This window comes from Apium graveolens, chromosome 6 (assembly GCF_009905375.1).
Source record: "Apium graveolens cultivar Ventura chromosome 6, ASM990537v1, whole genome shotgun sequence".
NCBI classification, from domain to species: Eukaryota; Viridiplantae; Streptophyta; class Magnoliopsida; order Apiales; family Apiaceae; genus Apium; species Apium graveolens.
This window is the reverse complement of record NC_133652.1, coordinates 65,611,675-65,626,055: the sequence shown is the minus strand read 5'-3', so window position 1 is coordinate 65,626,055 and position 14,381 is coordinate 65,611,675. Positions and strand designations below refer to the sequence as shown.

General features: G+C 34.2%; 1 pseudogene; it reads right to left on the bottom strand.

The window, feature by feature from the left end:
- Positions 1-7,471: 7,471 nt before the first annotated feature.
- Positions 7,472-14,371, bottom strand: LOC141665199 (beta-galactosidase-like; annotated as a pseudogene).
- Positions 14,372-14,381: the final 10 nt, after the last annotated feature.

Below are 14,381 nucleotides of genomic sequence, written 5' to 3'. Positions count from 1 at the left end.
TAGTCCTGCCTCATCTCATTTTTTTTCAACATTCACTTCTCTATTTTCATTCTACATTTTCTCTTCAACATTATCTTCTCTATTTTCCGAAAAATGGATTTCTACTATGATTTTGACAATAATAAGATAATTATCGATGGTGTGGATTACGACGGGCCCGAAGGAGAAGAAGACATGGCAATAACTCTCCGCCGTATTCAAATGGCGCTTGAGCGCAAGAAAAAAAAGGAAAATGAAACTAAAGCGAAGGCGGAAAAGTCGAAGAAAAAGAAAGACGGCGATAAGGGTGATAAATGCGGTTCTTCCAACACCGTTAAAGTTTGATCATTCTCGTCGACATAAAATGTTATTATGTATTTTTTTGAAAAAATATTTGAATGTACTCCATTTATATTTGAATGAAATAAATTATTTAATGTTTTATTTTTCTTGTACTTGTCCAATTTATTTTATCAATTTTAAATTTTAATAAACAAATATAATGCTAAAATTTGAAAATGTGAAAAACTAAAAAAATGAAAATTTATCGAATTTTCGTTATCTATAAAAAATATAAAACAACCTAGCCCCCAAAATGTTAAACATTTCTTGGTAACAAATTATATAAAAATAACTCGGCCACCTGCCGCATTTTATTTAAGAAATAATTTTTCTTAGTTATTATAATCATTATATTTTAACATCCATATAGTTGGATCGTCAAAATTTGCATTTTATAACTTACATGTCAAGAAATATCATTTGACATAACTATTATGCAAAATTTTCACAAAACTATGTAAAATAGTTGCATATTATAATTAATTTACTTTTATAAACATTTATATTTTCAAAATAGCATTTAACATATTAAATGAAATATAATAAGTCTAGAAACTATTTTTTATAATTTTTTTGGATTAATTTTCTAATTAAAGAAAATAACAAAAATAAACAATCCAACCGCAATGTTTCATTGCGGCGGACACTTCCACCCGCAATGAAACATTGCTGGGTACGTTGTACAGTTTTTTTTAAACTGCAAATATTTACAGTTGTTGGCTTGTGGGTTTGTACAGTGCCCCAATGTTTCATTGCGGCAGTCGCAATGAAACATTGCGGCCGTACATTTAATGCACACACCTACCTTATTTTTTCTATATTTTTGATCTTATACTGCTGTTTTTACTGCTGCTTAACATTCTGCTCAAATTTATTCTTCTGAAAAAAAAAGGTTAGTATTCAATATTTATGGCTTCTTATTTATTTGATTATTCAAGTTCATCTAGTGATCATAACGATTTTAATTATGTTACCCCCCCCACACAAAAAAGAGGGTTTATTGTAAAATCTTTAATGATGATGAAGTAATAGATGTTGATAGTATTGAAGATAAAGTTAATGATCCGAGAAAGCGAAAAATGCATAGTGATGATGATGTTGGTTTCAGTTGGAAGAATCACGATGTTCACGGTGATTCCGATGATAGTAATGATTCTTTTAATGGCGATGATGATGATAAAATTAATGATGAAAGTTTTATTGGAAATATGAATGATGTAGTTCCTTGTGTTGGTATGATATTTGATTCGTTGAATGAAGCAGAAAGTTTTTATCGAGGTTATGGTCGAAGTATAGGGTTCGAGATAATTATTTGAAGTAGTCATAAGCATTCAAGAAATGGTGGTATATCGTCACGTTTGTATATATGTCGAAAGGGTGGAAGATTGGGCCCAAAACCCTTGGAAGTTGAAGATAGGGATAAAGGGAAACAACCTCGAGATGCTATTCCTCGAACTTGTTGTCGTGCTCGAGATGTTATTCCTCGAGGTGTAATCGTGTGTATAAGTGTGTGCATAGCTATAAATCGTTTGTATACCTGATGAACAAGAAGATCAGTGGAGTGGTTGTGATTGAAATTGTCTCAAATCGCTTCAATGTCGCTGATGGTCGTGTATCTGTTTATAAATCATTTTTTGAGTGTCTGTTTTTGAGTTTCTGCGTGTATATGCGAGTATCTGTGTCTGTGTGTAAGGGAAAACGACTACCGCAAAGAAGCATTGCGGAGCCGCAATGAAACATTGCGGAGGTATAATATATATGTTTATTTGAAATTATTAATATTTAACATTATTAATATTTTCAAATATTCAAATATTTTCATTTATTATTAAAAATATTGAATAATTAAAATATTAAAATATCAAAATATTTTCCTTTATTATTTTAATATTTATTATTAAATATCTGAATTTATTAATTTCATTTAATATTTTAATACTTTTAAAATATTGAATATTAAATATTAAATATAATATTTAATTTACTATAAAAATATTTTATAGTATTTTTTAATATACAATCTTTAATCAGAAATATTAAGAATAATATCTTATTAAATTAATATTTATGTAGATAAAAAAGTATTAATAAATGAATTAATATAGATAAAGGGCAGAAAGGGAAATGGAGCATGTGGGCCGTGCCGCAATGTTTCATTGCGGTCGTCGCAATGAAACATAGCGGCAGTAGCGGATCCCAGCCATTCATTTTTTCTTCAACGGTCCTGATTTGTTGGTTGTAAGTGGTCCCTATCCAACTATGGCTGTGGATATGGACCCTATATATATTAAATATATATGGGTTATTCTAATAAAAACCATTTTAGAATAGAAACTAGAAACCAAATATTTTTTTTTTTAAAATTACTTCGAAACATAACACATATGGTATGCAAATCGATCGTTGAGAGATGTAGAAAAATACGGTGAAATCGGATTTTAAAAAAAAACTAACGGTTTGACGAAAAAAATCAAATTAAAAACGGAGGCGAAAAACTGAAATTGGGCGTGAGAGTGTGCAGAGTAGTTGGGTGGGGTGATTTAGGGGACCATTAGATTAGCTATATCTAATGGTTTAGATTGGTTCCTAGTTTCTATTTTAATTTTAGTTTGTATTTGATCATTCCCCTATATATATATATATGTCAGTGTTTACTTCTTTTTTTAAATCTATTAGGAGTATTAATTTCTTGAATTAAATTATATAATCCCTTAGGTTGTGTCATGCGTGTATATAAGAATTGTGCTTTAAATTTCTAAAAAAAAAGAATCGTGCTTTGAATTTTGTGGTGTTATTTATTGAAGCCACTTAGAAATTTAACTCTTAACCCCTAACTAGCCTAGAAAAAATAGCAATAAATCATTTTAACCCGGACCGTTTTAGGATGATTCTGTTTCCGCAGCGGGGTATGTGGAACCATCTGACTGCTGCCTGTTACGGCTGAAACACTGTGTTCATCTTCTACTGACATGTACATACTCGGAAACAATCATCAGAAGGGTACTACAAGGGTTCTGTTCTCGATATTATGCCAAGCTTCCATACGTGGAATCAACTAAGGGAATCATGTTAAGCCCCCTGTCTTGTAAAATGCAGGCATTGTTAGCATTGCATGTTTTTAACTATCAGATATATGGAGACAAAGAGATGGTTCTAATCACAGGCTCACACCTGAAGCTTTCATAGCACTAATCACGAATGATATAAGGATGTACAACTTCTTCCTCCACTTGGCCTCAAAAGCGCCTTCAAAAACTTATAAGACATGTTATAACTTATGCTTGCTGTGTAACAATTCTGGAGTGTTAAACAAACTATTCAACATATTAAACTAATTAAACGACAGGAATGGAAGAGAGAGTTCATAAAACGAAAGAAAGGAATAAAAGTTTTTGCATGCCCAATTCCAAACCCTTTCTCATATTTATCTACTATCGTATCTGAACTAACCACGTGGCACCGTGACATTGGTTTATCCAACAACAAAATGACAAGCTTTAATAAAACAGTAAAAAATATCTTAATACTGCAAGTTACTAAAAGATCCTTAGACAACTTTCTAAAAATAACAGTTCCGGTTCATTTAAACTGTTACATGTTGAGAAAGAAGGTGGATTTTTGTTGGGTTTTAATGATCGGGAAGGAGGCGAGAGATGAATGCTGTTGTGTGTATGTTGTGTGTTGATCGGAAAAAGAGAGAGTTTGAAAGGCGTAGGAGGAGAGATTAGACAGAGACAAGGGTGAGTGTGTTAAGTGCGTGAGTGTGCCAAAAAAGGAATCGAAGTGAGATGCCGGAGAATCTGACCACCGGACTTGGGCTAGCCGGCCGTCGTTTGTTAAATGAATGGAAATATGTATGTTAATTTATTAATATATATCCATTGAAATGAAATTTCAGATAATTATTTAATAAATAATTTATTAGATGGATATTAGTGAATTACCCAAACTATCCCTAATAAATTAAAGGCGTTAGTTCAAATTTGACGGCATACACATTTTTGAAAGGTAAAATGAAATTTCGGCCATCGTTTCGTGAATTTGAAAATCCGATCAATATTTTAAAAATACGTGTATACCTTAGTCACACCTGTAATTTACTCTTATAAATATATTTTCTACTGTAGTTAATCTTAGATTTTTGTACATGTATTTCTTGATATATAAACTGTTTCTATTTTTGGTTTAAGATTTCATAAATTTGGGTTTTTTATAGATCATATAATGGTCAATTCTATATATTAAATGTATCATCTTAAAAAATAAAAATTCGGAAATAATAATTTTTAATTGTTGGTTTATATTCTTTTCTTTTTGTGAAATGTAACATTTTTTTTGTTATTTTAACATCCCGAGTTGCTTTAATAATAATAGTGATTTATTATTTGTAATAGGAATTCAAAAAAAAAAATTCAAGTTTGTAGCTCACAAACTAGGTATATAACATTTAAAATATTATAGATTTAAATTTCAAGAATTGTAATTTTCTTGTTCTGCTTTAAACTTAAGTCTTTTTTAATTTTCAATGTAACAAACTGCGTATCATTGTTGATGTTTAAATAATTGATTTATGTATTAATTTGTTTCAACTAGCACTTAAGGTGTCGTGTTTACCCGTGTCTTGTTTACGGTTCCTTATATTTATAAACAATTATTTGTAAAAAAATAATCATGCTATTAATAAATCTATACTATACTATAATAATCGGAATGAGGTATACTTTTGTTCAACGGTTATTCCCTAATTTTAATTTTTAAAGAAAATAAATAAATAGTATTATATATCCATTAAACTATTAAATTGTTAAACTACTAAATATAGTTTCCTTATCCTACTAAACTACGAATACAACATTTCGTATTATTATAAAATAAATAAATAGTGTTATATATCCGCTAAACTACTAAATTGTTAAACTACTAGACAAAATCTACTTGTTATACTAAAGTTATTCCATTATTTTTATTATAAATTTATATACTATACTATAATAACCGGAATGAGGTATAATTTGGTTCAACGGTTATTCCCTAATTTTAGTTTTTAAAATAAATAAATAAATAGTGTTATATATCCATTAAACTATTAAATTGTTAAACTACTAAATATAGTCTCCTTATCCTAATAAACTACGACTACAACATTTCCTATATTAAAAAAAAATATAAATAGTGTTATATATCCGCTAAAATACTAAATTGTTAAATCACTAGACAAAATTTACTTATTATACCAAAGTTATTCCATTATTTTTATTATAAATTTATAATTATTATAAATTTACAAAAATATTTTAAAAATTAGAATATGACACAATAAATAAAAAATTTAAATATTAATAAAAACTCTTGCATCGCACGGGATTTAAGTTAGTAATTTATAGATGAAGAAAAGTTCATTTGTTAGTAATAAGGGTTATGTAAGACATTTACAAATATGAAATAGTAAATTCAACCATGATTAGTTTAAAATGATAAAAAAATTTAAATATAGGATATATTTGTAGATATAATAAATAGGACATCTTTGTAAATCAATTTTCAAAATGGGATATATAGAAGAATACTTAAATGTCATAATTTGAGAGAGAATGACTCTCAATATCGTGCCCCAAATGTCACTTAAAAACAGAGTTTCACGTTCTTTTTTTAATGAAAAGCGGAATTGCGTGTTTTGTTTTCATTATTTTTTAAAATTGAAAACACAACTTCAATTCATGTTTAGAGGGGTAAAACGTAACCTCAAATTTAGGTTTTCATGTTAATGCAGGTTGCATTTACGTTTTTTACCCAAAATACTAGATAATGTTATATTTTCAAGTTTTAAATTTTTTTTAACGAGTATTTTGTTTTATATTATATCCGGATCTATAATTATTTTAATATTCTTAAAACCCAAATTGACAATTGGTTAAACCTAAAATATTAAAAATAGTGAATGATTGGAGTTTGGTTATTAGGGTTTCGGGCCTAAAGATTAAATAAAGATTAAATTAGGGTTTAGGCTTCTAAGCACTAAACCCAATCCATAAATCCTAAATCGGTGTATTTTTTATTAATTTATTTTTTAATATTCTAAAATTCAAAAGGGAATTGATAAATCTGTAATGTTAAAAAAATAATTAAAAATACGGCCTACAATTGAATTTTAAAAAATTAATTTTAAATTTTAATTTTTTTAAAAGCCAATAAAAAGATATGAAAATATAAAATATTAATTGAAAATAATTAAAAACATATTTTTAAGTTGTCTTTTATTATTAAAAATATAATATAAGTGTTGTTTAAGGTTTTCAAATATGAATTGAAGTTATGTAATAAATTAAAGAAAAAATAAAAAAAGAAGAAAATGTTGAAAACCTATTTAACTAAAACATGAATCGAAGTCGAGTTACAGAGTGATAATTATGACCAATTTTTCACAAAATAATATTAAGGATTATTTGACTTAAAAAGTGATGTTTGGACCCTTTATTTTTTGTTATTTGGGATCAAAATTTTCATTTAGTCTAATATGTTAGATGTCAAAAGTGATGTGTTTATTTAATTAGAATGTAAGTTGGATCTTAAAGCACTAAATAATTTAGTAATAAGTAATCATTATCTTCCAACATGGATCTTCAAATATTGAATTTCGGCATTCGATAATATACCTTGAAAACGAAAAAGTCGGCAACTGAGGATTCTTGGTTATAAACTTATAACTAAATTAACAAAATATGTTCTTGGTAGAACGATATTATTTTCAGAAGCTTGTCATTAGTGTAGAATAACTATTTCAATACAGTAGGTTGAATAAATTTACAAATGCCCAAGCCAGGAGCTTTTTAACTACTTACACAGCATAACACATGGTCTCTTGTCGTGTCTATGTGCTCATGAGAGCCCCCTTGGCCATCTTGACTTGGCTGCCGAAAAGAATGTGAGCGAACTACTCTACTAACAACAATTAATCTTCTCCGTGATTGTCTTCAAAATTATAGGCTCAAAATTATAGGCTTTGACGCACATGGTGTGTTGTACTAGTTTCATGTGCCAAAGCCAAATCAAATGGTTTTGGACGTGTAGCAGTCCTAAAATGGTGTGTGCTTGAAGGTTTCAAAGAATTAGTCTGGTAGTTACTATTACTTGCTTTAAGATGTCAGTTGTATCAACTGCAGATCACCTCTACAGAAAGCTTCTTCATAGTATTAGGACACAGATCTCCTCCAAACACCCCAGGTGTTACTCCCACTGAGCATGCATTTTGACCAATGCAGTTCAAATAATTTCAAACAAAGTCTGTACTCTCCAGGGACTAGTTTGTTATCATTATGGTTTATGAACTTCCTGTAAAAGTATAGTAATTTATATGAGAGAGTTGTGTCAAAGTTGGTCATCCTACATGGCAACCAAAAAAATAGTGGGTCATCTTACTGATTCGGATATGTGTAGCCAGTATTTTAACTTCAAAAAACATGTGAGATTAGCAAGGCGGAGATTTATTCATACCCTTTCAAAGGCATCATAGGATTTATGTGCATCACAGCTAGCCTCGAGGAAGCTTCCACATGCGCCTTCTGGTGTTCCAAAACTGGCAAACTTGATCGACGTGATTTTCTGACCAGGTGCGCACCAGAGGTGGGCTTTTAGCCGTAAGGGTTTATTTACTTTACCGGAGTGCTGCATTTGCCAATTCATTAGGGTTGGTTGCCACTCGTAGATATCAGCACATACACTTACTAATTCTCTCTTCACTAAAAAGATCCCAAATGGAATACCACCCAACTCTTCGAATACAACCAACAAATTTCCTGTTGGCTTCAACCAAGAACGTGGTATGTGATACCTGAAATCAAAATCCTCATCAAGTCAACTAATATGATCACCTGGAATATAAAGAGAAAAGTTTCTAGCACGTAGTTTGCACTTACCATCTTTGGGAATCCTCACCGCAATTACTGAGGCGCTTCTTCTCATCATACCAACCAGCATAACTACAACCACCACAAGTACCAAAAGCTTTGTATGCAGGCCAGTGGCGTCCAATGCATCGACCATTTATCTAAATTTGGCCTTTACCCATCGTGTTCATATCTAAATCAAGAGGCTGGTCTCCATCTGGAGCATCAAAAGTCGTCTGAAAAATGACAGAATATGTCAGCATCATGGCAGTGAAAATATAAGTTGTTGGATGACTGAGTACATAGGTATGCGTTAGATCTCATTGCTGAGAAATTGCACATAGCTGACCTTGTACCACATTAGTGGTTGATCTTGAGGGTACCAAAGAACCTTCAGCCCACTCTGTAGTTGAACTTCCACCTAGTGAGTGAAGACTCAGGGCTTCTCCATTTAGACCCACCTATTTCACAAATATGAAGTCAGACACATTGTTTAGCATAGTAGTTTGGTTAGTAATAAGATGATAAGACAGACTTTGTAAGACCAGTTCTGCCATGTTAAGTCTCTTCTGCCTTCATTAAGCTCAAAGAGTGAAACTGGTCCTAAAACTTCAGCATTCCATGTCTCGAAATGCGGACCAACATTCTATAACCAGACAGAAAATATAGAATTAGTAAACTTCCATTCATTAGGTTTGCAAACACAATATCCCTACCTTGTTGCTTCCTTTAATTCTCCTCATTGAGTGGCTAAGTGTGGCAATTGTCTTATGTGTCTTAAAAGATAGAGGAGAACTTACAGGAAGCCCAACAGCAATGCTTAGCAACGAGATCTTGTTGACCCTCGCTCTCAAATTTACACGACTACTAAAAGTTATTTTCTGGTTTTCAATGCTTCCATAGACGGTTCCTGTGATAGATGAATATAAGTGCAAAAGATTTAGGGTTTTTTTTGAAAAATATCTGAGGCTAAAAACATTTTTGCAAAAATATTGTCACTTTTTTAAAAAAATTGCAAAAATAATTTTTAAGGTTGCTTTTAGTTGCTGCTGCCCCTGCGGGCCCACTGCCCCATCAGCAGCCTGCCCAGTCAGCTGCCACGTCAGCATTGGGTGGGATCCAAGTGCCACGTCAGCTACCACATCAGCATTGGTTGAGACCCGAGTGTCACGTAAGCTGTCATGTCAACATTGGTACAGTCAGCGTACAGTCAACATAGGTACAGTCAGCGCACAGTCAGCATAGTATAATTATTAAATAATTAAAATAGTATATTTGCAATTAAGATAGTATATTTGCAATGAATTTGAAAAGATAGTATTTTTGCAAAAAAACTCAGAAAAGTTAGTATTTTTGGTAAATTCTCAAAAATTTAATAGTTAACGGGAAAACTATCAAGATGATATAACATTGCTTCCCCGTGTTACAAATGAACAAGTAATGTAAGCATATGCTAAAATCTGTCATGCACTGTTATTTCTTCAAAAATAAAAAACCATTTCTTTTAAATGTATATAATTTATGGAATCAAGGATGTGACTAACAATATCATTTCCACTTTTTTCAGCTTGAAAGATGTAACATTTATAATGAGTATATGATATATCACATTTCATCCTATACGAAAGTATTACAACGTGATAAAACATACCCACAAAGGTCTAGAAAAACTGTACACCTGTTAGTTGATCGTTAATAAAAACATGCAAAGCATGCCCAGCTGAAAGGACGGTTAAAACAGGCCACTCTGTCATGTATCACAAGTAATCGGAAACATCTCTCGTGGTATTTATTTGTTCCAGCAATCCAACTGTTGTTGATATATTGTCTGCATAAGATGTTGTCTCATTGACTTCCAATCCAATGGTCTGCCAACAAGACTCATCTTCATTTGCGCACTTTGCGCACTTATCTGTAAATTAAAAAGATACGTAACTCCCTGAGATTTAAGAAAGGTAGAAGAAATACATGGGGTATTTTTTTTCCTGTTGAAGTCAGGAACTGAATGAAGTGCAAGTAGTGTTGAAATACAAAAGGTTCTTTCTAACCCTCGCTGCGTTGTAAACATTACTTTACATACCATGTAATAATTAATGAAGGATTCACCCTTCAGTATAAACCTTGCAACTGAAAATGCCAAGTCTTCAGCTGGACGGTAAGGAACCGCACCTCCGAAATTAGTAAACCTACAGTAGCATTAATAAGATACGATTTTCGGAGATTACCTAAAACTACAAGCACTCTTATAAAGTCAAGGCACTAAGTAAAAGGTGTTGAGCTTGCTGAGCATGCCTAAGTCCACATTCTAATTGGAGTTATCTACTTGCTTATATTCTAACAAACTGCCCCTTCCACAAACGATGTGGGACAACTCCTAACAATCTCTCCCTTCACACATCGGGCCCGACACTTGTCGATTCTGCCTCCTTCAATGCGATCAGGCTCCCCCTCAACCCATACTGAAAGTCCATCTGGCTATCTGCTCCCCCTAGGCCCATACTGGAAGGCCCGTCTGCCTTTTCCTTGAGCCCATTCCGGGGCAAGCTCATCTGCCTCTTCCTAGGTCACTTCTGGTGCCCATCTGAGATTGTTATGGACCGTTTATAACCTGAAACTCTGATACCACTTGTTGAGCTTTGGTAAACATGCCTAACTCCACATTAGTATGATATTGTCCGCTCTGGGCCGAGCCCGCACGGGTTTGTTTCTGGGTCACTCCCAAAAGGCCTCATATTAATGGAGTTATCTGACTGCTTATATTCTAGCAAACTGCCCCTCCCACAAACGATGTGGGACAACTCCTAACAATCTCCCCCTTCACACATCGGGCCCGACACTTGTCGATTCTGCCTCCTTCAGTGTGATCAGGCTCCCCCTCGACCCATACTGAAAGTCCATCGGGCTATCTGCTCCCCCTAGGCCCATACTGGAAGGCCCGTCTGCTTTTCCTTGAGCCCATTCTGGGGCAAGCCCATCTGCCTCTTCCTAGGTCACTTCTGGAGCCCATCTGAGATTGTTATGGACCATTTTATAACCTGAAGCTCTGATACCACTTGTTGGGCTTGCTGAGCATGCCTAACTCCACATTAATATGATATTGTCTGCTCTGGGCCGCGCCCACACGAGTTTGTTTCTGGGCCACTCCCAAAAGGCCTCATCCTAATGGAGTTATCTGGATGCTTATATTCTAGCAAACTGCCCCTCCCATAAACGATGTGGGACAACTCCTAACAATCTCCCCTTTCACACATCGGGCCCAACACCTGTCGATTCTTCCTCCTTCAGTGTGACCAGGCTCCCCCTCGACCCATACTGAAAGTCCATCCAGCTATCTGCTCCCCCTAGGCCCATACTGGAAGGCTCGTCTGCTTTTCCTTGAGCCCATTCTGGGGCAAGCCCATAACAAACCGGAATGGGCTCCAGAACAATCTCAGATGGGCTCCAGAAGTGACCTAGGAAGAGGCATATGGGCTTGCCTCAGAATGGGCTCAAGGAAAAGCAGACGGGCCTTCCAGTATGGGCCTAGGGGAGCAGATAGCCAGATGGACTTTCAGTATGGGTCAAGGGGGAGTCAGATCACACAATCAGGAGGCAGAATCGATAGGTGTCGGGCCCGATGTGTGAAGGGGGAGATTGTTAGGAGTTGTCCCACATTGTTTGTGGGAGGGGCAGTTTGCTAGAATATAAGCAGCCAGATAACTCCATTAGAATGTGGCCTTTTGGGAGGTGCCCAAAAATAAACCCGTGCGGGCTCAGCCCAAAGCGGACAATATCATACTAATGTGGAGTTAGGACGACTTAGCAAACTCAACAAAAGGTACATACACGATAAGCAAGTTTAAATGCAAATTTACCAGCCGGTCCAGTTTTCGGTCCACATCTTTGGTTTATATTCCTTGTTAGGAGAGAAGCAGTAACAGTAGAACCATTGCAAAAATTGATCTGTATATAACAACATTGTGTTAACATTGATTATAAGCATGTAACTAGAGTAAAATAATCATACTGAAGAAGTAGATATAAGTTTGCAATCAATATAAACAATCCGTTGAATGTTGAATGTCTTAAATATAAGAATACTAGACCTGATAACATGTACCTCGGAGATAAGATAGAAAGAAAATAATATTGTTTATACATTCTATTACTATATCTGATAGCATACATTATACATATTAACATAAGGCACGACAACTTGACTATCTGTCCGTCATCATATTTTTAAGTCCAGTGAATAATGTATATACAAATCATCATACATGAAAAGACCAAATCTCGTTATGTGAAATAACTTGATTTGAGTTTTGACCACAGAAACAAACAAACCGTCGCCAATTGAGTTCTCCATGGGAAGGGAGACCAAAACATGAAAACCATTAACTTATAGGCTTAGAAAATGACACAGAAAAAGGTGAAAATCATTGCAAAAAGTAGGGAAATATATAGTGGGATCAAGATCATCGTCTTGCTTGCACATAACCCACGAAACTCCTGTATTTAGACCAACGACCATCTGGGCTGCCTATTTAGTATAAGCTTCACCAGGAGCACCAAGTTCATATTCTACGGGTCCATATTCATCCTCAATCTGTTGTATATAACATATGCACACAGAAAAGTAATGCTGAGAATCAATCTTTCTTGGACCATACATTTTGTTATATTGAGAAATTGGTATAACAATATTCTGGAGGTTTGCTGAAATCACGGAACAAAATATGATTATTTAGCTAAGAACGCGAAGAATACGAAATGGATTTTGATGAATGTTGTAGCGTGATTTTGATGAATGTTGTAGCTGATCTTGTTCGTTGATTCAAAGAATGCCAAGAGAGAAAATGTTTTTCTCTCTTATTTTAGAATATTGACCATCCGTAAATAAGAGACCTACTTACCCTATTATAGGGGTTCAAGACACACGTATTTCTTGGAGGACAAGTTACCTAGACGGGTTAGAGTTTTGTCCGGTCCATCAAAGCCCAGGTTCGTTGACCGTTGGATAGTTCATAGAAAGCCAATGTTATTCCGTGGCTCAAGCCTAATTAGGTTATAATAGGTTGTCATGGCATTAGTCGAAAATATCTCATTGATGAGGCACGAGAACACCTAGAGACCTCACATGCGAGCCCTTAGAGTCTGGTCATGTGATGTGGACCCAGAAATATGTAAGTAGTGCTGACCTCGAAGGGGTCCTTACAAGCGTAATATAGTTCCACAAGATTTCCATGATGTGCCCCAATAGGGTCATGTAGTCATAAATTGTTGTAGTAATATCTCCTGTGCAGTTGTCATATGAGTAAGGACTCCCACTTGTCTCTTCAAGTCTTTTTGCACTATGAGGTGATGATTCCCCTCTTGTTAATATGGGAGTAGGACTACCCTGCTGTTGATGGGGAGGCAACCCGATGCACCTGATAATATAATCGTATGAATTCTCATATTGATATATCCCCACGTGTCAGCTAATGAGGTCTTGATCAACGTAGCGATACACGGTCTCTGATCAATATACCAGCATGAGAGTTCTAACTTTACTTTCGGATCCAATTATTTTAGCCCAATAATTGTAACAATCCTTGTTATGGGTCTGTTTAGAGCCCATATCAATTTCCTAGTATAACAACTACTCCAAGTTCTTCGGTGCAGCTGTAGCGGAGAACTAAATATTTTTTATCTTCAAAATTTCTTTGAAATTATTCCAGACTCCTCCCAAAAGTAATATTAAAATAATTGCTGAATTATTTCATACTCCTCGCAGGTGTAGTAATTTATATCTATATATATATATATCACGAAGTGGTGCCAGCTCTTGTTCGGATTTTCTCACATATGCGAGGACTCCTTGCTTGTTATTTGTTAACAAACGAGGTGGAGTAGTCTTGTGAAGGGTCCACAACTTATTTATATATTTAATAAACAAGTTCATTTAAGTGAGTGTACATGAACCGTTTCTTCCGCCTTTTACTTTTTTTTTTATTTTTCCAGCCACACCACACGAGCCTTTATCTTTTATTATTTGGATAACTAACCCTTGTAGGCCCCAAATTGTTTTTGTACTTGAACTTCACTACCATATCAATCCAATTTTGGCTTGATATCTTTATATTTTTATCCGCCTCGCTTCGCGCACGAACTTGAGAGGAGTCCTCGCTATACTCTTTTTTCATTCGAGCTGAC